Here is a 26927-nt window from a genome sequence, read left to right on the forward strand (position 1 = left end):
TAACTGCGGTCAAGATAGGGTACAACAACTATCTCCTCCAGTGCCATCGGATATAAAAAGGCATGCTCAAACCTGTGAAACCAGGTGGAGTCAATACCTCGTACCTACCCGATACTAGTACCTGCAATATCCTGCACCAAAGAACCACACGTGCATATAGACCAATGTATATATATACAGACATGACACGCACACCAATGAAGGAGAATTATGGCATTCCTTGTCTCACTCGAGTGAGTGAAGGAAAATCATCCCCTCGCATCCCAATACACTTGCAAACATGTAACATATAAATAACACATCACAATATAAGGGAAAAGTGTCAGTCCATGATAATGATCCATAAAATAACATTAATCATAAGCATTGAGATACTGCATAAAATTATACAACATAAATCTAGATAAAGCATGAAATAACATCACATAACTTCTGAATCAATTTACAAAAATGTTCCACTGAATAGTCACTGAAGGAAATGAAAATACACAAAAGAGGCTGATCGTGGAGGGGTACTACATTCAATTTTGATTTCTTACAATGTATGTAGGGGAAAAAGTGAGACTAAGTATGGAAACCCTAATCTCACTCTCATACACACTCATGGAATATGAAAGAGCCTAGGGAGGTAACACACATCAGCTACTTCTTATGAGAAAGAGAGAGTCGTGGATTACCTCTTAGGTTTTCTATTCCTTTGTTGTAAATGAGAGAGAGAAATGATGTAAAATGCAATTTATCCTAGAAAGCATGTAAGCAAACAAACCCTAATATGAGAATATAGATTAAAGAACAACTAATAAACTATTGAAAAGTATAGATCAGAAGGAAAAATTAGAGGTGCACCTATGTATAAAATCTAAGAAAAAATGTTCGAGACCAGGGTGCCACGCCACTGTCCTGATTCTGCAATTTTGGAGCTGAAATTGATAGGAGGGATTTTGAAGCCTGCAAAGTGTTGTTCTGCCAAGTCCTCCTGATAGAGGGTAGGACCAGGGTGCCAAACCCCCGTCGTTGGGTTTTTTTCCAAGATCTATAACCCGAAACTGTCCCTGTGTGCTCTTTGGGTCCCGACACTTCCAGCAACTCTCGGATCCGAACCTGTACCTGAAGCTAAAACAGAGGGTTTGGGTGGCTATATAGGGTTTCACCTTATTCAAACCCCCCTGTTGGTGGTTTCTACCTCCACAAATAGCCAATAGTATTGAAAATGTGTGTACAAGAACCTTGTGTGTGCAAGATCCTAAGAATGAAATTAAACAACCTAGAGAAACCCTAAAGAGTAAACCCTAATTGCTTATAACTGACAAAGTAAATGTTCTAAATCCATAATGAAAAATTATCTAAAGCATGAATATGAATAAAAATGAAGCTTATGCAAAGACATCAAAACAACATGAAACCATACCCAACCCTAAGGGAGAGGTACAAGCCAATCGTCAGTCGGTGATCTCCTATTGTTCTACATCTTCAAAATCCCCCAATTGATAAAATGATGCTTGATGAATTTTTGATGAATGAATGTTGAATTTTGTTGAAGACTTCAAAGATCTACTCTTTCACTACAAAGAAGGCTCTTTATGCTCCAAAAAAATACTCTTAGATTCTTAGAAGAAGACCCCTTCAAATGAAGAAAGAGATCTCTTAAGTAAGAAACCCTAGATCTTAATTTCATGTTTAGGCCAACCTAGGATTTGAATTTCTCTCTGATATTTTGGGGTTAAGCATTATTATATCATACGATTGTGCTCTCGAAACTTTGGGGAAAAAGTCACAGACCATGTGCATTCCCGCCACGGTCTGACCAACTTTTCACCAAATTTTTGGGGCCGTTAGATATGATGATATTAGAGTGCATCCCAAAGTTACAACTAATTTTGAGATGTTTTGAAATGAAAAATCAGGCCTAAATGGTCAAAATAAGACATGATCAGGGTTTGTGATTAAATGATTCATTGGAGGAATAAGATAAAAAGGGGCACACTTAGGGTAAAGGGCCCAACTTTATAATGTGTAAAGTGATGAACCATGACCTTAGATTTAATTAAACTAATTAATTAAATGCTTAAAGGGGAATTAGAAATGCAAGATGCAAGACACACTAAGGCGGGTGCTAACCTAAGTGTGAAATTGTACCACCCTAGCAAGGGTGTACAATTTATGACACTACACAATGGTGTAGGATAGATACCCTTATGTCCTAGTTATTTTTGATGTGGTGTTTTTGAATTTTGTTATGTTAAAATTTATTTCCCACAGTCTATGGTGTTTCTTGATAATGTTATTATATTGTCAATTATATCTCTAGTTACTCACTTTTTATTTCACAATTACACAATATAAATGTTTAAGATGTTAATTTAAGACAAAATAATATTTTTGTCTTAAAGACATATTTTATGTTTAACATATATTTTTTAATAGTTAATTATCTCAAATTAAGACAAACAAAAAAAACACCTTTTGTAAAATAAGATTTTTTTTGCCCTCTCTTTTCTTCTTGTTCAAATTATCTGTCTTTTCTCCCATGATGGAAGTAAAATCAAATTTAGCATGCATATATCATTTGCAGGAAAGATTAGCATGGGTGGGGTTTTCTAGTGGATGGCATTGGTGTAGCTACTATTTCCATCTCCACCCTTCATTGCAAGCAAATTCTCTAGCTCTGGTTTTCCAGGGGTTTAGAAATCTCGAACAGGTTCTTATATTCATACATCAGAAACAACATAGGGCTGAATCCAGGTAAGTATCCAATATTGACATTAGATTTTTGTATTCTTCAGCTTGTTTCTTTTGCAATTATATAGCACAATCTTACATGATGTAACCCTATAAATCGTGAAACTTTGATTAACAATAAAAGGGTTTTAATGGATTAAACAAAAAGGTATAATAGTTCTTGAGGTCACCTAAATTCTGTTAATTGCAGAGTCTCTAGACAACAAGATTTGAAAGGTTGTGGAGGAAAATTTCAAATAGAAGTTGTAGTTGTGCCTCGGGTACCCGAGGCTCCTTCGCCTCTTGCAACTTTCTCGAGTGTCTTGTCCTTGATTGCATCAATTCATAGAATAAGAAATTAAATCAAACATGATACAGACTGACCATCACCAAACCCATCTACAGACCATCATCACATTGTTGTTGAATGATTATTGTAATTATATGAGGCTTTCGTACTATATTTTATATAAAATTTATTAGAATAACAATAAATAGTAATATGAAAGTTCCTAAAGTCCAAGGGGTTGAGCTTAACTGGTTAAAACACTGGGTTCTCATTGTGGAGACCAAAGTTCAATTCCCAATAGGGATATCTAAAGTGGAATTCTAAGTTGTGACTCTTGGCCTTCCATAGGATGGGGAAGGTCTTGGGTCAATCTAATCAAACACAATAATAATAATAATAATAATAATAATAATTCAAAGATATGTAATGGGGATGGGGGCCCCTACTGTGTCCCCACTGGTTCATAGCTCCAGTCAAAAGCTATTCAGGCTTTGTCCAATTACCTATCAAAAAAAATATATATGAAAGTTCCTAAAACTAACAAAAGTTAGGAAAGAACAATCTCATCCAAAAAGACATAATTAGTACCTTTACTAACATTATTGTTTTACCTTCCTATTGTGGTATTCATGACAACTTGTCATCATTGAGTATCGTTTAATAGATTTGTGGAATGATTTCTAGTCCATGAATAGTCAGATATGGCCCTTTTATTTGTGGGTCTAGTCATAATCAACACTGATTCTTTTGACTTTTATTTAAAAAACTAGCTCTAATGTAATACTCCTCTTATTAATATATGTTTTGTATATTTTGAACAATATTTCAAAATGTTGTCGCCTCTATTAATGTGGCCTAGGTAACATCCCTTTTTTGTGGACTCACAATCAAAAATTTGGATTTTCGGTTAAGGTGTAAATTTTTAATATTTCTTTTGTGACTGGTTACAATTAAAACCATCAATTACAAAGTCACCAAGTGCTCAATGAATCATCAAGTACTTGCCATTTTTTCGCATCTTGATTTTTTCTTAAGGAAAATCACTGAGTTTGTGCAAATTTGTATTCCTAATGTTCAGCAAGTGCGAGGTTTGACTCACCCATGTGCTAAAGGTGTCAAAAATGCCAAAAAATGTGTTTTTGTGGCTCTATAAGCCCTATATTTCCATGTGCCAAATGCTGAAAAAATGTGTTTGTATGGATTTATAAGTCCTATTCGCTCATGTAGAAAACACACAAGCATTACACCATTGTAGAGTATATTTCAAGGATTTTATAAAAGGGATTCAATGAGCGATTTTCTAAATTTTCAGATTTGTAGGTCAGTGCTTTTTTCTTTTCAAGAGTATTAAATATTTATAATTTACTAGCATGTAAAATTTGAAAATTTATTGCATTGAATTGATTTTATGTAAATTATTTTTGTTGATGTCAAAATCGATTGTTTTATTTGATCATAGGGTTTACATTTCAATGAAAGAACATTTTATTTTTGTCAAATTTATAAATTCAATTTGTACTAAATTACCATATTACTGTATTGTGTTTCAATTTTTCAAAAGAATTTAAATTTTACATCATTAAAAAAAATTATGTTCAAATTACTATATTTTTTATCACTATTTTTATGTTATTATTAACATTGCAAATTAGTATACAGTGGAATATTTCTTTGTATTAGTTTTTGATGTTTGGGACTTTGTAGGTGGAAGTTGTCTTATTGGAACTAATCCCCCTAGAGGCTATGACCCTGCTGCCTTAATGTGATTATCTATAGGGATTATGTAACAATCTGCCCTACTTAATTTTTTTTAGCAATGTAGAAATGCAAATGCAATGTCTCCACAATTTTTTATCACCTGGATCTTAGAATGGGCAAGGTGAGAGCATATAGTGCTTGAACCACACACTATCTATGGTTTATGCAAAAAGATAAATGGCAGAAAGTTTACTAGAATACACAAGTGGCTGAGTAGGCCTAACTAATACCTCTTTGATAGATTGTGTGAATGCAATGTAAGCTAGTGATAGAATGTCTAAGTTTGACTTGGACTAAAATGGGTTGAATGATAGTGCTATAATAATTGGTGGTAAATTGACCAATCGTACAATATGAAATGCATGCAAATGATAACCCTTCAGTGGTATTACCATCTAACGTTTGCAAAGTAAATAGGAAATGCATTACGATATGACAAAGTTAAGAAACTATTGTAATTAACTATAATATTAGGTTTGATCATAAATAAACATTGTTGTAATACACTCAATTAGTTTAAAAAACTATATAACAAGTGAATACAGGCTCACAATGGGCAATTGAATTCTACAATGCCAAAAAAAGATGAATCTATGCTTATTAGAACATTGTTGTCACATAAGTAAGATTGATACATTACTAATTATACTATAGAAATACAACCCATACAACTGTAGCCACTACCTAGATTACATCAACACAACCAAATTGAAATAGTACTAAAAAAATTCTTATTTCTCCTTAGAATTGATGTAGATAAAAATAATAAGACATAATATACTGTTGGAGGTCTGAAATAGTGATTAATACTGTTGGAACAATAGGTACAACCCACATAAACCTCAAACGTCCTCTTAGAATATGTTATAATTTTCAACAAAAATGCATTAGTAACATTTATAAATTAAAACTCCATCAAAATCCATCAAAATACATAAAATATTTTCATTTTATTAATTATATGGAGAAAACTCAAATTGCATTACCAATATGATCACAGGGTGAAATTGCCATATCTAGTTAAGAGGGTTTTCATCCCCAAAACTCAAATTTCAATAGGCTTTTCATCCTCGAGAGATATGAACTCAAGTTCTTTCTTGGAGAAAATGAAAATAAAAAATAATTGAGTAACCCTTCATCTCAAGACCCAACCTCCTTTTATAACCTTTTTAGAGATATTTTAGGAGAGCATTTTTTTTTCTTTTTCATTGATTTTTTGAACTAATTCTTTTTACTTTAGATGGCATTGTTATGGCAGAGGAGTCACTATCATCTAGTAGTAGGGTGGAACCAAAGGCACAACCTTATAGGTAAAGAAAGGAGTTGTCATGTGAAAATATTGCACCCTTTCTCCCCCAATTTTACACTCTACCAGGGAAGAGGAAATTGTAAGAACTTGTAATTTGTAACTTGGCTAGATGTGCAATTTACTATGATGATTTTCAAATACAATAATTTCATAATAATTCTCAGCTAGCTATTGTATTCACATGATGATGCAATTTGTACTCTATCTGTATTCAAATCTAATAGAAAAAGTCCCTCGTGATGTTTTAGGTTCATCTAGAGTACATTCTATAACTCAATTTACAAAAATATTGTGTTTTTAAAGAAATTTAGTTTCTTATTGAAGTTTCTTGGCATACCCATCTTGTGAATCAATCACAACTTTAATAAATACAGTTCAGATTAAAAAAAAATTGAAACTCAAAGAAGGTTGGCCTCCCAATAACCCTAGGTGATGTAATTTAGGAAAACACAAGAGGCCAACTCAGGATTAATTTCCTAGGGTTGACTCACTTAAATAAATCAAACATTTGTCACTAAGGCAAATCCCCCCTAAAGAGGTCACTTCTCTTGAAAAAATTGTACCCTTTTGATGTGGTATAAAGGGAGATAAAATGTGGTAATCTAAACAACAGGTGACACAAGGTAATAGTATTCTATTTAGAGTAGACAAAAAGGGTACATTAAGAGTAGATGCAAAGCAAGTTTAGAGAAGAGACATATGTGAAGGTTTAGGAAGCCAAGAAATGAAAGGTTTAGGGCAGTGATTCTGTTGGTATTATGGATGACTTTATCATGTGTTGCATTGGTTTTATCATTGATGTCAACACTTGTCTTCTTGGAGGTCTACATTATGTTCATCGATATGGTTAGTGGCTTATGCATAATCACTGATATATGTTCACTAGTAGGTTATATGGTTCACCAACAACAATTATAACTTGGAGATCATTTGGTTATGTCAAAGGCATGGACTGTATGTTTGGGTTTGGTGTTTTTCTTATTGGTCTAATCAGGTTTACAAATTTGTCTTAACTGGCAAATAGGTCTAGGTTATGGACCGGTACATGATATCTATTCCAGATCAGCATGACACATTTTGGAGATGATTTATTGATTGGATACTGTGGTAAATGTATTGAGCCGACATGTTGTATTGCATCAAGACTTATTTGTAATTTATTTAATTGTAATATCTTTAGTGAGTCGACCTATAGATTTGGTCTTAGGTTTTGTATATATGATTGTAAGATCTTATTGAAGATCGGATATAGGTATATGGTATGAGTGTGTTCGAATATTGAAGAGCAAAAATAAGAAGATCCTTGTGCGAATCATGCAGACATCATTTGAAGGTTGAAGGAAGGCTATGAAGGTGTTTGACACTCATGTTCAGAGCTTAAACCGGTACTAAATCTAGCATTGCAGATGCTATTTTGAGCAATGCATTATCATTGGATCTAACCATCCAATTGTGCAGTCAGTGTGACTCCTATTTTGTGATTGAGCAGTGAGCTCTAGGCAGTTGGCCTTTCTGCATGTGCAAACCCCATTTATATACACTTACTATCTGTAGTAGTATCATCTGATTGTGGGTAAGGTTTCCCATCATGGTTTTTCCCCTTACCAGGTTTCCACATCAAAATCTTTGTGTCATGTGTTGTGGATGTTGTTTCTCTTTCTATTTCATGCATTAAGTTGCACCAGTACTGATATAACGATTAATCTGTTTTACCGACATTTAAATTTGGTTTACCGACACTAAGTTTAAGGTGGAAAATTTACATTTGGATTATAATTTATTGACAACTGATTGACAACTAATTCACCCCCCCTCTCAGTTGTCCTTCCCAGGTCCTAACAATTGGTATCAGAGCTAAGTCCTCTTTTTGCACAAGCCTAACAGCTTGAGGAGATCCAATGGCAACAAATATTTTCAGGAAGGACAGTCCAAAGATTGATGTAACTAACTATGGTATATGGAAGATCAGAATGGAAACACATCTGAACTGCACTTGAAGAGATATATGGGATGTTACAAAGAATGGCTATGTTGGTCCTACTCTGAATCAACCTCATCCACCAACTTTGGCTAAGGACTTGGAGAATGATTGCAAAGAAAGAGAAGCACTTCTGAGTGCATTATCAGATCAGCAAATCATGAGATTATCAAACTGATTTATTGCTAAAGCTATTTGGGATAAACTGGAAACACTGAATGGAGGAGATATTAGTGTCAAAATTGCAAAATTGGAATGTTACTGGGTCAAGTATGAAAGTTTAAAAATGGAAGAAGATGAAAGAATTTCTGCATTTAAGGAAAGAGCTAATGAAATTGTTTTAGGAATAGAATGTTGTGGAGGATCCTTAAGTGAAGATGAAATTATGAGTAAAGTTTCAAGAGAATTGCCACTGGCTTACAAAATGAAAGTGACTGCTATTAATGAGATGAGAACAATGCCTAATACTTTAGTTTCTAGAGATACTTTGGTTGGAAAACTTTTTGGATTTGAGCTTGAAGATCTTGGTCATGTTGCTACTATAAAGACTGATTTATCTTTCAAAGCATCATCATCATCATCATCATCATCATCATCTGACAAAACTGATGGGAAAGCACTTTATGCAAAAGAACTTGAAGATATGAGAAAAGAAAATGAAGAACTTGAAGAATTTGAAGCGCTATTTGCAAGGAAGATGCCTAAAGGTCCAACAGGAAGTAAGTATGAAGGTAAAACACCTTTCAAATGTTTTAATTGCAATAAAGTTGGTCATATGGCTTCTAGGTGTCTTGGTAGAGATGTCAGACTAAGGGAGGAAGTAAAAAGATCATATAAGCCTAACCCCGAATATCAGAGATATAGATTTAAGAAAAATAGAGATAAGTCATGTTACTACACAGATGAAGGTGTTACAGATGATTTAGATGAAGATCCAATAGACAATGGATGGGCTTCTATTGCAATAAAAGAAGAACAACCGACACCTATTGTCAAACCGGTAGAGAAGGCACTAGCAACAAAAATTGAAGAAAAGGATGAATGGATAATATATTCCTGGATGCTCGCATCATATGACTGGTGATAAAAGAAAATTCTTATCTTTTCAGGAAATTAATGGAGGTCTAGTAAGGTTTGGAGATGATAAAGCTTGTTTAATCAAAGGAAGAGGCACTATATCTTTGGATGGTAAGCACAATACTGACAATGTTTATTATGTAGAAGGTTTAAAGCATAATCTTTTGAGTCTTGGTAAGTTAGTTGAGAAAGGATTTCAATTACAATTCAAGAATGGAAAATGCAAAATCATAAACAGAACTGGATTGGAGATTGCAACCAGTAATCAGACTAAAGGTAATATATTTTACTTGAATACCCATGATAAGACATGTTTGATTACACAAATTGATGAAAGTTGGTTATGGAATAAAAGACTCTGTCATGTGAATTTTGATTGCATTATAAAGATCAGTTGAACTAAGCCAGTAAGGGATTTACCTAAGATTGTGAAACCTTATAATCCGGTATGTAAGGAATGTCAAATGGGAAAGCAAGTTAGAACAACATTTAAGAGCATTACTGAGAAATCCAATAATATTCTTGATTTAATTCATACCGATTTATGTCATCCAACAAGAACAAGAAGTCTACAAGGAGATAAATACTTTATGCTAATAATTGATAATTATTCGAGAATGTTTTGGGTTACTTTTCTCAGGGAGAAATCATAAGATTTTGAAAGATTCAAGATATACAAGGCAATGGTAGAGAATGAATCGGACAAGAAAATCAAATGTTTAAGTTTAGATCAAGGAGGAGAATTTACATCTAGAGAATTTAATGTATTATGTGAAGTGAATGGAATAAAAAGACAACTATCAACACCCTGAACACCCCAATAGAATGGAGTTGTAGAAAGGAAGAACAAAACTATTCTGGATGCAACAAGAACCATGTTAATGGAAGAAAATATGCCTCATATGTACAGGAGAGAAGTTGCGAATACAAAGTTTATACTTTTAACAGAGTTCACATCAAAAGTGAAATCGGTAAGACCCCTTATGAACTATGGTTTGGTCATATTCCTACTCTTAAGTATTTCATAATATTTGGAAGCAAATGTTATATTAGAAGAGATGAGTATATTGGCAAGTTTTATCCTAGAAGTGATGAAGGAATATTTCTTGGTTATTCATCTAAAAGCAAGGCATATAGATGTTATAATAAAAGGTTACAGAAAATCATTGAGAGTACTAATGTGAAGATAGATGAACACTTTAGAGGAGATTCAAGATCTGTAGAACTGGCAGTTGAAATAACTATAGATCAACCAACACAGATTACACTGGTACAGAATGAAGATCCAGTCACACCGACATCATTAGAAAACTTAACTATAACTAAAGAACAACAACATGTAAGTAGAAATCAAAACAAACCCAGGTATGTAAGATTGAATCATTCAGAGAATTAGATAATTGGAAACAAGAATCAAGGTGTTATGACTAGAGGAAGATTGGAAAATGAAGAGGTATGTTTAATTTCTCAAGTTGAACCAACATCTGTTGTTGAAGCATGTCATGATGAACACTGGATAAAAGCAATGAAAGATGAATTAGAACAAATTGAAAAGAATAATACTTGGACATTAGTTCCCTGGCCTAAAGACAAAAATGTAATTGGAACTAAATGGGTATATAGAAATAAAATTAATGAGGACGGTGAAGTAATCATAAACAAAGCAAGATTAGTTTGTAAAGATTATTCACAGAAAGAAGGAATAGATTATAATGAAACCTTTGCACCGGTAGCCAGAATTGAGGCAGTTAGACTATTTCTTGCATTTGTAGCTTATAAGAACTATAAAATTTATCAAATGAATGTAAAATGTGCTTTTTTGAATGGAGATCTTGAGGAGGAAGTTTACATTGAACAACCTGATGGATTTTCTTTAACAAATAATAAGGATATGGTTTGCAAGTTAAGGAAAGCTTTATATGGATTGAAGCAAGCTCCTAGAGCTTGGTATGCTAGATTGGATAAATATCTTTTGAAGATTGGTTACACAAAAGGTAATGCTGACAACAATTTGTATTACAAAGTTACCAATGATGATATTTTGGTTATTGAAGTATTTGTAGATGATATCATTTTTGGAGGTGAAGATGGATTATGTAAAGACTTTGCTAACAAGATGCAAAAAGAATTTGAAATCTCTATGATTGGAGAGATAATTTTTTTTCTAGGTTTGCAGATTTTACAAACAAATAAATGTATATTCATATGTCAAACAAAGTACTTGAAGGAACTCTTGAAGAAATTTGGTGTGGAAAATTCCAAATCGGTAAGTACTCCTATGACTACAACTGATAAATTGACATTGAAGGATGATTCAGCTCCTATTAATCCGACAAGGTACAAATATATGATTGGAGGTTTACTATATTTGACACAAACCAGACCTGATATAATGAATGCAGTATGTATTGTATCTAGATTTCAAAGCAATCCTAAAGAAAATCATGAATCTGCAGTTAAAAGGATTTTCCGGTACCTACAAGACACAACAAATCTTGGTTTATGGTATCCTAAAGATGAATTTTTTTTATTTATGTGCATACACCAATGCAAATTGGGTAGGAGATGTAGATGATAGAAAGAGTGCAACTGGTGGTGCATTCTTTCTTGGTAGAAAATTGATTTCATGGATAAGCAAGAAACAAAATTATACATCATTATCTACAACAGAATCTGAATAAGTTGCAGCAATAACTAATTATACTCAGGTATTATGGATCAAGCAAATGTTGAAGGATATAAAGATAAAATGAAAAGAACCAATAATCATTTATTGTGATAATTCAGTAGCAATTGATATATCAAATAATTTGGTATTTCACTCTAAGACAAAGCATGTTTCTATTAAGTACAATTTTCTGAAAGAGAATGTTGAAGCAAATGAAGTGAGATTGGTTTATGTGAATACTAAAGAGAAAATTGTAGATATCTTTACAAAACCTTTGCCTAAGGAAACATTTGAATATCTAAGAGAGAAGCTTGGGGTAATTTCCCCACCGACGGAGACTTAGATGTTGAAGATTGGCATCAAAGCGACGGGGACTAACAGAAAAATATTTTTCTGGCTTTGATGGAGGAGAGCTACTTCTCAGGGGGAGTAGTTGGCTGAATGTTATGTTTTGAATTCTTAATTGCTTTGGCATTTGATGTCAAAGGGGGAGAGATATCTATGGAAAAACACTATACCTTGAGGGAGAGATATACTTTTTAGATATATGTATTTCTGGTTTTTGTTTTTGTTACAAAACTTTGTATTGATATATCCTTGGGAGATTGTTGGTTTATTGGTTTTTGGAATTATGTTTTTGGCACTTAGATGTTTTTCCATCTAGTGTTGCTATCAATACCAAAGGGAGAGATTGTTGGTATTATGGATGAATTCATCATGTATTGCATTGGTTTTTTCATTGATGTCAATACTTGTCTTCTTGGAGGTCTACATTATGTTCACCGGTATGGTTAGTGGCTTATGCACAACCACCATTATATGTTCACCAGTAGGTTATATGGTTCACCGACATTGATGATAACTTGGAGATCATTTGGTTATGTCAAAGAAATGGACTAAATGTTTGGATTTGGTGTTTTTCTTATTGGTCTAATCGGGTTGACAAATATGTCTTACCAACAAATAGGTCTAGGTTATGGACCGGTACATGATATCTATTCCAGATTAGCATGGCACATTTTGGAGATGATTTATTGATTGGATAATGTGGTAAATGTATCGAGCCGACATACTGTATCACATCAAGACTTATTTTTAATTGATTTAATTGTAATATCTTTAGTGAGCCGACCTATAGATTTGGTCTTAGGTTTTGTATATATGATTGTAAGATCTTATCGAAGATCGGATATAGGTATATGGTATGAGTGTGTTCAAATATTGAGAGAAAAAATAAGAAGATCCTTGTGTGAATCACATAGACATCATTTGAAGTTTGAAGGAAGGTTATGAAGGTGTTTGACACTCATGTTCAGAGCTTAAACCGACACTAAATCCAACATTGTAGATGTTATTTTGAGCAGTACATTATCATTGGATTTAACCATCCAATTGTGTAGTCAGTGTGACTCCTATTTTGTGATTGAGCAATGAGCTCTAGGCAGTTGGCCTTTCTTCATGTGCAGATCTCATTTGTATACACTTACTATCTGCAGTAGTATCATCTGATTGTGGGTAAGGTTTCCCACCATGGTTTTTATCCTTACCGGGTTTCCATGTCAAAATATTTGTGTCATGTGTTGTGGATGTTGTTTCTCTTTCTGTTTCATGGATTAAGTTGCACCGGTACTGATATAATTATCAATCTATTTTACCAACATTTAAGTTTAGTTTACTGACACTAAGTCTAAGTTGGAATAATTTGCATTTGGATTATAATTTATTGACAACTGGTTCACAACTAATTTACCCCCCCTCTTCGTTGTCCTTCTCAGTGTTAGGAAGCAGAGGGGTGGGGGGGGGTGAATCAGTTGTCAATGAATTTCAACCCAATTAGAACTTAATCAAAACTTGATACTTAATACTGGTAAACCAAAATTAATGTTCGTTAACAAATTAGCAGTTAATATCAATACCAATGAAACTTAATGCATGAAACAGAATGAGAAACAACATCCACAACACATAACACATAGATTTTAACATGGAAACCCTAGGGGAAAAACCAGGGTGGGAAACCTTACCCACAATTAGATGATACTTCTGTAGATAGTATATATATACAAATGGGGTCTACACATGCAGATAGGCCAACCGCTTAGAACACAATGCTCAAATGGGAGTCGCAATGACTACAGTAGGATGGTTAAATCCTAGAATAATGTACTACTCAAAATAGCATCTCCAATGTTGGATTCAGTACCAGTTAAGCTCTGATAATCACCTTCAAGCCTTCCTTGAACCTTCTCTATGGTTTGCTCATATGATCTTCAATATTCATGCATACCATGTTACAATACCATACCATAACCTTACATACCATATCCCATGTCTCATCTCACAAATGAGATCTTCCATATATACAAAACCTAAGACCAATTGTGTAGACCAATTGTGTAGGTCGGCTCACTAAGAATATTACAATAAAATCAATTACAAATAAGTCTTGATGCAATGCATCATGTTGTCTCAATATATTTACAACAATATCCAATCAATAAATCATCTCCATAACATGTCATGCTAATCTGGAATATATAACACATACCAGTCCATAACCTAGACCAATTTAGCAACACATATGTCAACCTGATTAGACCAATAACCAAAACACCAAAACCAAGTATCCAAACCATGTCTTCTACATAACCAAGTGATCTATAGATGATAACAAGTCATCATCAGTGTTGGTGAACCATATAACCTTCTGGTGAATAATATACCAGTGACTATGCATAAGTCACTGAACTAGCCGGTGAACACAATGTGTTGGTTCAATAGTAAACCAATATAACCATAGTGCCAAATCAACAATGTAGATCTCTAGAAGGATAAGTTTTGACATCAATGACAAAACTAATGCAACACATCCATAATACCAACAATCTCCCCCTTTGACATTGATGGCAACAATAGATGGAAAAAAATCTAAGTGCCAAAACAGAATGCCAAAAACCAAAAACCAACAATCTCTAGAAGAGATCAATACCAAAAATAAAAACCAAAATACAAAGAGTAAATAACTCTCCCCCAATGAATAATGTCTCCCAAATACAAAGTTTTTCTATAGATATCTCTCCCCCTTTGACATCAAATACCAAAGCAATTAAAAATACCATAACATATAACCAACTAATACAACCAACTACTCCCCCTGAGAAGGAGCTCTCCTCCTTCAAAGCCTAGAAAAAGATTTCTCTGTTAGTGTTTGTCAGTTTGATGCCAATCTTCAACTATCTAAGTCTCTATCGGTGGGGGTATTACCCCAAGCCACTCTATGAGATATTCAAAAGTTTTCTTAGGCAAAGGCTTAGTAAAGATATCTACAATCTTCTCTTTAGTATTTACATAAACCAATCTTACTTCTTTTGCTTGAACATTCTCTTTTAGAAAGTTATATTTGATAGAAACATGCTTAGTCTTAGAGTGAAATACCGGATTCTTTGATATATCAATTTCTTCTACCAAGAAAGAATGCACCACCAGTGGTACTCTTTCTGTCATCTACATCTCCTACCCAATTCGCATCAGTGTATGCATATAAATCAAAATTTTCATCTTTAGGATACCATAAACCAAGATTTGTTGTGCCTTGTAGATATCGAAAAATCTTTTTTACTGTTGATTCATAATTTTCTTTAAGATTACTCTGAAATCTTGAAACAATACATACTGCATTCATTATATCAGGTCTTGTTTGTGTCAAATATAGTAAACCTCTAATCATAAATTTGCATCTTGTTGGATTAACAGGAGCCGAAACATCCTTCAATGTCAATTTATCAGTTGTAGTCATAGGAGTACTTACCGGTTTAGAGTTTTCCATACCAAATTTATTCGGCAACTCCTTCAAGTATTTTGTTTGACATATGAATATACCTTTATTAGTTTGTAAAATCTACAATCCTAAAAAGAATTTTATCTCCCCAATCATAGACATTTCAAATTCTTCCTGCATTTTGTTAGCAAAGTCTTTACACAATCCATCTTCTCCTCCAAAAATGATATCATCAACAAAAAATTCAATAACCAAGATGTCATCATTAGTCACTTTGAAATATAAGTTTCTATCATCATCACCTTTAATGTAACGAAACTTCAAAAGATATTTGTCCAATCTAGCATACCAAGCTCTAGGAGCTTGCTTCAATCCATACAAAGCTTTCCTTAATCTATAAACTGTATATTTAACATTTGTCAATGAAAATCCATTAGTTGTTCAATGTAAACTTCCTCTTCAAGATCACCATTCAGAAATGCACATTTTACATCCATCTGATATACTTTATAGTTCTTATGAGCTGCAAATGCAAGAAATAATCTAACTGCCTCAATTCTAGCTACCGGTGCAAAGGTTTCATTATAATCAATTCCCTCTTTCTGTGAATATCCTTTACATACTAATCTTGTTTTATTCCTGATTACCTTACCATCTTCATTAGGTTTATTTCCGAATACCCATTTAGTTCCAATTACATTTTTGTCTTTAGGCCAAGGAACTAATGTCTATGTATTGTTCTTTTCAATTTGTTCTAGTTCATCTTCCATTGCTTTAATCCAATATTTATCTTGACAAGCTTCAATAACAGATGCTGGTTCAATTTAAGAAATTAAGCATACCTCTTCATTTGCCAGTCTTCCTCTTGTCATAACACCTTTATACTTATTCCCAATTATCTAATTTTCTAAGTGATTCAGTCTTACATACTTGGGTTTATTCATATGATGTTATTATTCAGTCACTGTGGAATTCTCTGATGATGTCGGTGTGACTGGATCCACATTCTGTACCGATGCACTCTATATAGGTTCATTTATGATCATCTCAATTGGTGGTTCAGAATCTACAAACCTTGAATTTCCTCTAAAGTGTTCATCTATCTTCACATTAGCACTCTCAATGATTTTCTACAATCTTTTATTAAAACATCTATATGGCTTGCTCTTAGATGAATAACCAAGAAATATTCCTTCATCACTTCTAGGATCAAATTTACCAACATACTCATCTCTCCTAATATAGCATTTTCTTCCAAAAATTTTGAAGTATTTAAGAGTAGTAGTATTACCAAACCATAGTTCATAAGGGGTCTTATCGATTTCACCTTTGATGTGAACTCTGTTGAAAGTGTAAACTGATTTATTCACTGCTTCTCTCCAATACACATGAGGTAGATTTTCTTCCAATATCATGCTTCTAGATGCTTTCAGAATAGTTTTGTTCTTCATTTCCACAATTCCATTTTGCTGAGGTGTCTGGGGTACTGATAGTTGTTTTTTGATTCCATTCACTTCGCAGAATGTATTAAATTCCTTAGATGTAAATTCACCTCCTTGATCAGATCTCAAACATTTGATTTTCTTACCGGTTTCATTCTCTACCATTGCCTTGAATAGTTTGAATTTTCCAAAAGCTTATGATTTCTCCCTGAGAAAAGTAACCCAACACATTCTAGAATGATCATCAATAATTAGCATAAAGTATTTATCTCCCTATAGAGTTCTTGTTCTTGTTGGACCACACAAGTCAGTATGAATTAAATCAAGAACATTATTGGATTTTTCATAAATACTCTTAAAAGTTGTTCTAACTTGCTTTCCCATTTGACATTCCTTACATACCAGATTATGAGGTTTCACAATCTTAGGTAAATCCCTTACTACCTTAGTTAAACTAATCTTTAAAATGCAATCAAAATTCACATGACAAAGTCTCTTATGCCATAACCAACTTTCATCAATATGTGTAATCAAGCATGTCTTATCACTATTGTTCAAATGAAAGATATTACCTTTAGTTTGATTACCGGTTGCAATCTCTAATCCAATTTTGTTCATGATTTTGCATTTACCATTCTTGAATTGTAATTGAAATCCTTTTTCAACTAATTGACCAACACTCAAAAGATTATGCTTCAAACATTCAACATAATAAACATTGTTAGTATTGTGCTCACCATCCAAAGATAGTGCCTTTTCCTTTGATTAAACAAGCTTTATCATCGCTAAATCTTACTATACCTCCATTATATTCCTGAAAAGATAATAATTTACTTTTATCACCAGTCATATGATGTGAACATCTAGAATCTATGATCCATTCATCCTTTTCTTCAATTTTAGCTGCTAGGGCCTGCTCTACTAGTGGAACAGTAGGTGTTGGGTGATCTTCTTTTATTGCAACCAAATCCCATCCATTGTCTGTTGGTTCTTCATCAACATAGTAACAAGATTTATCTCTGTTCTTCTTAAATTTGTATCTTTGATATTCAGGGTTAGGCTTATATACTCTTTTAGCTTCCTCTCTCAATATTGCATGTCTATCAGGACATCGAGATGCTATATGACCAACTTTATTACAGTTAAAACTTTTAAATAGTGCTTTACCTTCATACTTACTTCCAACTAGACCTTTAGGCATTTTCCTTGCAAATAGTGCTTCAAGTTCTTCCAGTTCTTCATTTTCCCTTCTGATATCTTCAAGTTCTTTTGCATACAGTGCTTTCCAATTAGATTTGTCAGATGATGATGATGCTCTGAAGGCTAAATCTATCTTAATTGTAGCAACAAGACCAAATTCCTCAATTTCAAATGCTAAAACTTTTCCAACCAAGGTATCTCTAGATACAGATGTATTAAGCATTGTTCTCAACTCATTAATAATAGTTACTTTCATTTTGTATGCTGGTGGCAATGCTCTTAAAACATTAGAAATAATTTCATCTTCACTTAAGGATCCTCCACAACATTGTATTCCTAAAACAATTTCATTAACTCTTTCCATAAAAGCATAAATTATTTCATCTTCTTCCATTTTCAAATTTTCATACCTAACTTGGTAACATTTTAGTTTTGCAATTTTGACAGTGGTATCTCCTTCATTCAATGTCTCCAATTTATCTCAAATAGCTTTACCAGTAGATCGGTCTAATAATCTCATGATTTGTTGATCTGATAATTTGCTCAAAAGTGCTTCTCTTGCTTTGCAATCATTTTCTTGATCTTTACCCAATGTTGGTGGATTAGGTTGATTCTGTGTAGGACCAACATAGCCATTCTTTGTAACTTCCCATATGTCTCTTCCAATGCAATTCAGATGTGTCTCCATTCTGATCTTCCATATTCCACAATTAGTTCCATCAAGTTTAGGATTGTCCTTCTTGAAAATGTTTGTTTCCATAGGATCTCCTCAAGCTGTTAGGCTTCTACAAGAAGAGGACTTAGCTCTGATACCAATTGTTAGGAACCAGAAGGCAACTGAGAGGGTGGTGGGTGAATCAGTTGTCAATGAATTTCAACCCAATTATAACTTAATCAAAACTTGATACTTAATACCAGTAAACCAAACTTAATGTCAGTTAACAAATTAGCAGTTAATATCAATACCAATGAAACTTAATGCATGAAACAGAAAGAGAAACAACATCCACAATACATAACACAAAGATTTTAACTTGGAAACCCTGTAAGGGGAAAAACAATAGTGGGAAACCTTACATACAATCAGATGATACTAGTGCAGATAGTATGTATATACAAATGGGGTCTGCACATGCAAAAAGGCCAACCGCGTAGAGCACACTGCTCAAATGGGAATCACAATGACTACAATAGGATGGTTAAATCCTAGAATAATGTACTACTCAAAATAGCATCTTGTTGGCATTTTGGATATGTTGATATAGTTTTGTCATTGATGTCAACACTTGTCATCGCTTGTCAACATTTATCAGCACTTGGAGATTCTGGTTATGTTCACCGACAAGTTAGAGACATACAAAGTCACTGGTATTTGGTTCACCGGTAGATTATATTGTTCACTGGCACTTGGAATGACTTGGGAACTACTTGGTTATGTCAAAGACATTATTTGATCACTTGGTTTTGGCAATTTGGTTAATTGTTTATTTGGGTTTACATATTTGTTGTTATCAACAAATAGGTTCAAGATAAGCACAGATAGGAATATCTATTCCAGATTAGCATGACATGTTATGGAGATGATTTATTATTATTGTAAATGCATTGAGCCGACATCATGCATCAGATATTAATTTACTTGTAATTGATTTTATTGTAATATATTTTAGTGAGCCGACCTACTCAATTGGTCTTAGGTTATGGTATAAATGTAAGATCTCATTTGTGAGATCAAAGTGTGAATGCGAAAAGGATTGCAATAAGGTATATGGAAAAATAAGCAAAGCTATACACACAAACATCATTTGAAGGTTGAAGGAAGGATTTTGTAAAGGAAATCAGAACTAAATGGGTACCGAATCTAGCATATGAAGATGCTATTTTGTGCAGTACATTATCATTGGATTTAACCATCCAATTGTAGTCAGTGTGACTCTCATTTTGTGATTGAGCAATGAGCTCTAGGTAGCTGGCCTTTCTGCATGTGTAGAATCCATATTGTACACACGTACTATCTGTAGTAGTATCATTTGATTGTGGGTAAGGCTTCCCACCGTGGTTTTTCCCCTTATAGGGTTTCCACGTACAAACATTTGTGTTATGTGTTGTGGATGTTATTTTCTTTTTATTTCATGCATTAATCTTTACCAGTATTGCAATTAATTGTTAAGACTGTCTACCAGCATAAAGTTTGGTTTACCGGTATTAAGCATTAAGTTTTTGTTAAGTTAATTTTGGTTGAGTTTATTGGACAACTAATTCACCCCCACCCTCTCAGTTGTCTCCAGGACCTAACACATCTCCAATGTGGATTCAGTACCAGTTAAGCTCTGATAATCACCTTCAAACCTTCCTTGAACCTTCTCTATGATCTTCTCATATGATATTCAATATTTACACATACCATGTTACAATACCATACCATAACCTTACATACCATATCCCATGTCTCATCTCACAAATGAGATCTTCCATATATACAAAACCTAAGACAAATTGTGTAGGTCAGCTCACTAAGAATATTACAATAAAATAAATTACAAATAAGTCTTGATGCGATGAATCATGTCAAATCAATACATTTACAACAATATCCAATCAATAAATCATCTCCATAACATGTCGTGGTGATTTGGAATAGATAACGCATACCGGTCCATAACCTAGACAAATATGTTGGTAACAACAAATATGTCAACCTGATGAGACCAATAACCAAAACACCAAAACCAAGTATCTAAACCATGTCTTTGACATAACCAAGTGAACTCCAGATGATAACAAGTCATCATCAGTGCTGATGAACCATATAACCTGTCGGTGAACAATATACTGATGACTGTGCATGTCACTGAACTTGCCAGTGAACACAATGTGTCGTTTCAACAATAAACCAATATAACTATAGTGCCAAATCAACAATGTAGATCTCCAAAAGGATAAGTGTTGACATCAATGACAAAACTAATGCAACACATCCATAATACCAACACCTAGGTCCTAACAGATTCATCAAGAAAATGTGCAACATAATTAAAAAGGGCATAAATTGAGTTTGGAAAAGGAATGATTAATTGAGGGACACTTCTCTCACAAAGGTTGTATCCCTTGTAAAGAGTTGTAGGCTTGTGACTCATTGTTCTTTTATGAGGGTTATAAATAGGGTAGGTCTACTCACGAGGAAGGCATGGAAGGAGACAATGAAAGATTAAGGATTTTCTCATAGGTAGATATACTTGAGCATAATAAGTTGATCAAGTTGTCATAAGGCAAAGAGAAGTCATGTGCATTAACAAGTGTTGGTATGCAATATAGATAATGATGTTCTTATATTCTTTAATAAACTATTTAACAAGATATTAGTAATCCTTGTAAATTTATTATGCTTCTTAATTAACAAGTAAATTTGTCTATTCTTTATTGCTATAATCAATCATTATAGCAATGGAGGAAAATGGATTAAGGGAGAGGTAGTAGACAGGGTTTCCCTAAATTAAGTAGGCCACCCCAAGGGATGGAATCATCAAGGATGGATCTTCCTACCACTTGTGGGCCAAGGGATGAGTTATGTTATAAGAATGGTGGATCATCACTTATAAGAATAGATCCTAATCCCGAGACATCACTTTTATAAATAATTGTTAATATTTAAGGCAGCGAGATCATTGAGGTGGCTTGGTCCCCTACAAATATGGTTGCTAGTAGGTAAACTTCAAACCAAATAATTATTTTATAGAATTCATTATATTAGTTCTTAAAAATTTGCACATTTGTCAAGAGGTTCTCTATCTATTTTATAAAATTATGTTTTATATAAGGCGTATGATTGATTTTTTCTCTCCTCCTTCTAGGGATCTAAGGTAGTCTCTAAAGCGATTGGCTATAAGTTCAACAAACCCATATTAATACTTTAGTGCACATTGTCTAGATAGATTTAACATACAAGATGCTATTAGGGATTTAGTCATTGGCTATTAAAGGAAAATCAACATTTCAATCCAATAGACAATAAGCCCTTGATTTATAAAATATATAAGGTGTTCATAATTGGAGCCTAAGGATGTACAACAGGGAAAAGTACAAGATGTTGCTCATGGTGAAGAACTCCTTCGTCTCCCTGATACTACACTCTATTCATTGAATCTTTTTCTTTTGTCCATTAACAAAGTGTTCAAAATATCACTATGACTGTTCATGGAGTCTCTGTGATTATTGTGTAGTATTTCTATCAAATCATGGTGATGTGATTTTAAGGTTGCAACCACTGTATTTTTCTTTGTGTCTGTGATTGTTACTTATATAAAAATTTATCATTATTTTCCTCAAGCCTTTAACCTTGACTATAAGGGTTCTATGAAGTTTTTGTGTACAATGATGAGCTATACTCTTTGATAATGGGCTATCATTATCTATACCTCTACATGATCCTAAGGTCTGCAACATCTATGATTTTGTCAATGAAGTTGCTGCTATTTTTTGTGTATAGATAGTGACCTACATTTCCTTCATAATCTTTTCAATATTTAATTTAGTCACTATCTATATCACTGTTGGTTATGACTTTGGATTTATTGATCCTCTTTCTCTGATTAGAGCCTTCTAGCTTTGCGACCATGTCTTTTGATTTAGAACTTTCCATTTGACTGTGTGACTGAAACTTTTCCTTGACTGTTAATCTCTAGGTTGTCACTATTGATTTGTGCTCTACATTTTGACATGTATTATACCTCTTCTATATGGTCTTGTTATAAGTCCTCTCCCCCTTTGAAGAGGTCTCCAAATCTTGTAGCTCTCTCTACTTGGGACTCTCTCATCACTTTTTATGGACTTCTCTTTCATCTATACCTGATGACCTTTGTGACCTATGCTTTGTGATCATGCAAAGGGAATCACTATCTTGATGAGGTTTTTGACTATCATTGATGCTACTTTGATTTTCTCTGTCACAACTTTGATGATAAAAGTATCTTTTTTCTCTTAACCTCTTTCTCAAACTTATAATGACTACAATAACTTCTTCATGAGGCTTGAATGTGACTGTCATGGTGCACATTGTTAATGACAGGTAACCTTCTTTATTGTGTTAAGAGACTCAATGTGACCTCTAAAGTTTTCCATTAGGGTTCACTATAACCTATTTCCTTCTAATTCAACAAATCTCCTTGTCTCCTTATGATAGTACCACAATGTCTTCAGGAGTTTCCTTAATACAACCTTCCTCTTTGATTTACTGCAAATATCTTATATCTCACTGCCTTTTGACTTTGATCTTGCAATGGTCCTTGGCAATGAAATACAAGTCTTTCTTAATATCTCCTATAGCCAACACACTGTCATAAAACACTACTTGCCTTAAGACTTATTATTATCTTTCCTTGTGTATGTGGTTGCATGTTATAGTCTTTCTCCATTCACTATTTGTACTGTGATATTTTCTATATCAAACCTCCCTTTGTCTGATGATATTTATGACTATATGTGGTATAGGTAACTCTATCTTGGTCTTTGATTGAGCTTTGATTCTCTTCATAAGATCACCTTCTTTTATGGTTTATGGATTGTTCTTACTAATGAGGGGTGTTGTTAATGGCCTTTGGGCAGTAATTCTAGGTGCTTAGGTTGTTCTTCATGCATATAACTACATCAAACCCCTGTGACTCATCCTTATATGTTTCTTTGCATTCTGTTGATGACATCTTCCAATTCTCTATCTTTTGATGCTACAATACACCTTAACAAGCCCAATAAATTTCATGAATAATATTGTGGACTGTGTTCTTTCAAAATTATCATTGCCATACATAGAATGTCACCTTGGACTTGTCATGAAAGCTACCTTTAAGAGGTTTTTGTATCAACAATCTTATGACTGCTATAAATCTTTTAGTGCTTTTTATTTTGTCTTTTAGTTATAATTGTAGACAACCAAAATTGTCCAGTCTAATTAAATAAATATTTTGTTTATTTAATTATCTAAGCTTAATTCTTCTATTAATTAAATAAATCTTTATTTATTTAATTAATTCATTTATCCTCTTCTAGCTTTATTTCTCATTTAAATAAATACATTTATTTATTTAAATTATCCTTTTCCTAAATTAAATAAATATTCTTATTTATTTAATTGATCCCACTTCTTTTATTAATTAAATAAATCTTTATTTATTTAATTAATTCATTAGCCTTTTCTACCCATGACACATGTCATTCATCTTTTAATTCATACACTACCTACCCCTTTCATTATTTTATTATTTCTTTTACCTACCCTCTAATCATAGCTGACCTCCTTTTACACCTCTCAATCTTATCCCTCCATTTCATATAGTGTCTTCTATATAAGGAGATGCTTCCTTCATTACCAAACCCTAATGAATCACCCTAATCATTCTAATTATCTTTTATGCTCTTGACTACACTACGATCCTACTTACAACCACATTCTGTTCTTTGTTGAGCTCTTGTGCACATAAAATCTGAGAGCAAATACATCAAGCAAGATCAATGGAGATAGGAAGAATGGAGATCCAAACCCTATTGGACATGTGATGGTATAATCTTTGTGATTTCATTTGATTTGCATTGTCTTAGGTAATCTTCATATGTTATGGTGGATCTTTGTTGTTGTTAGGCTAGGGTTTTGTGGTTGAATTCATTTAGCCTTTCAATATTGTTATTGTTGTTATCCATTTTCACCATATGCATTTTGGCACGCCTGATGGGACTCTTGTCCCTTTTGCATTTAACATCCTTGTTGCAGATTTTGTATTTTGAAGTTGTAGATCTGACGTTTTTGGCAGCATTTTGATATTCCCACGTCTACTCACTTTTGGATCGCGTTTTTTGTTTTTTTGGCGTGTCTGTGACTTCTGGAATCACGTCTGTGTTACTCGCAGTATTTTATTTTGCAGGTTCCAGGAAAGTGCGTTTGTGTTATAAAGTCATGTCTGCGTTGTTTTTAGCCGCGTCTGCGTTCTGTAGTCGCGTTTGTGTCTCACAGAACCGTGTATGTGTCACAAAGTTGCATCTGTGTTGAGGGTAATCGCGTCTATGTTCACCAGTTTCAAATTTTGGGTTTTTATTGATTCAGTTTTCGGATTTTGCATTTAGGGTTTTAGATCTGGTTTATTTTGAGCTAACATTTTCAGATCTAGCTAACAAAATTGGTGCAGCTTGTCTTGAAAGCAAAATCGTTTGGTTGAAGGCCCCTATTTTCACAAAGTCTTTTGGGTTTAAAATTTACCTAACTTGTGTGCTTGCAGGAAGGGGTGATTATTTCAAACAATCCAAACTACTAATAAATCTTTGTTGCAGGTCCTTGGCAAGGGTTTTTGGATTTTTATTGTGTGCCTTGTTTTCATAGACTAGCAAACACTTCAATTGGTGCACTAAAATTGAATCATTGTCTTTTGTGTCTTGAGCAATAGGCTCTTTTTGTTTAATCTTTAGAGGGCCTATCTTCCTGTGTGGTCATTAGGACTACTAGTGAGAAGAGAATGACCCAAGTGGTAGTGAGGAAAACCCACCTCTTCCAAACCACTATAAAAAAATGTATTCATGGTGAAAACTATGGATAACGTGTGCTGATTAGTTCATATCGACACTATGTCTCCCCATAAACCCATTTGATCAAATTTATTTGATCATTTGTAGGGCGTAACCCCTACTGGCTGGGAGCCTTCTATATTTACAGAGCTGAAAGTGCCGCATGTATGGCCACACGAGCGAATGCCCTTACTAGCACCTTTTTGTTTTAGAAGCCCAAATCCTTCTAGTTGTTGGGGCAGGAGGTCAGACCTTTGGTAGCGGCCCACACACATACGGTTCTTAGTAGAGATACAAAGTTCACCACAGGGAGTTTTCGTGGGGACTGATGCTTGGCTGACCCGAGAAGTGAGTGCCGAGGGTGGAGCCAGTGAGGTCAAGCATCTAAGTATCTACTTTGAATAGCGTAGCCTCGGGGGTAAAACCCCATGTGGGATCAACAACTATTGTCTTGGCCAGCCATAAGAATTGTGCTTGACTTATGTTAAACATTCAAAACATTCAAGACCAAACAACAAAACATTGTGTCTTTTGTGTCTTCAAGTGTATGCAAAACATTTTTACATCAAACAACACACTTTTTATTGGAGTTATTTTGGAGTCTAAACACTTGCAAACATTGAGTCCTCATCAACATTGTGTCCTCTTATCACGAAAAATAGTAAAACAGTCAGATTTGGTCACAACAAAACAACTTCACAGATTGGAAAAAATTGCACAAATTTTGCAAAAACGCGTCTGTGTCTGACATAATAGCGTCTGTGTTGTATAACCGCGTCTGTGAAGGGCAGAATCGCATCTGTGCTCCTAGAATAAACATTACACTTTGCAAAAAATCTCAGAAATGCGTTTGTGTTGAACAAAGCCACGTCTGCATCGGAAAACCGCATCTGTGAAGTATACAGGCGCGTCTATGTTCAGAATTGAAAAACTGTTACAGTCCAGCAAACAAACACAATCAATTTCGGAATTCTTGAGCTTCCTAGGTCATTTCTCTAGGGTTCATCTAGCAGTCAACCTATCCTTAGGTCTCACAAAGTTCATCATTACTTTACATCTCTCATTACACTCACAATTGTCTAAACTTGAGTCAAAAGGTCACTTGCTTGTCCTCATCATACTTTTTCAACACACTACATACAACAACACTTTGCTAAGTGGTCCC

This window comes from Cryptomeria japonica, chromosome 2, assembly GCF_030272615.1.
Source record: "Cryptomeria japonica chromosome 2, Sugi_1.0, whole genome shotgun sequence".
NCBI lineage: Eukaryota > Viridiplantae > Streptophyta > Pinopsida > Cupressales > Cupressaceae > Cryptomeria > Cryptomeria japonica.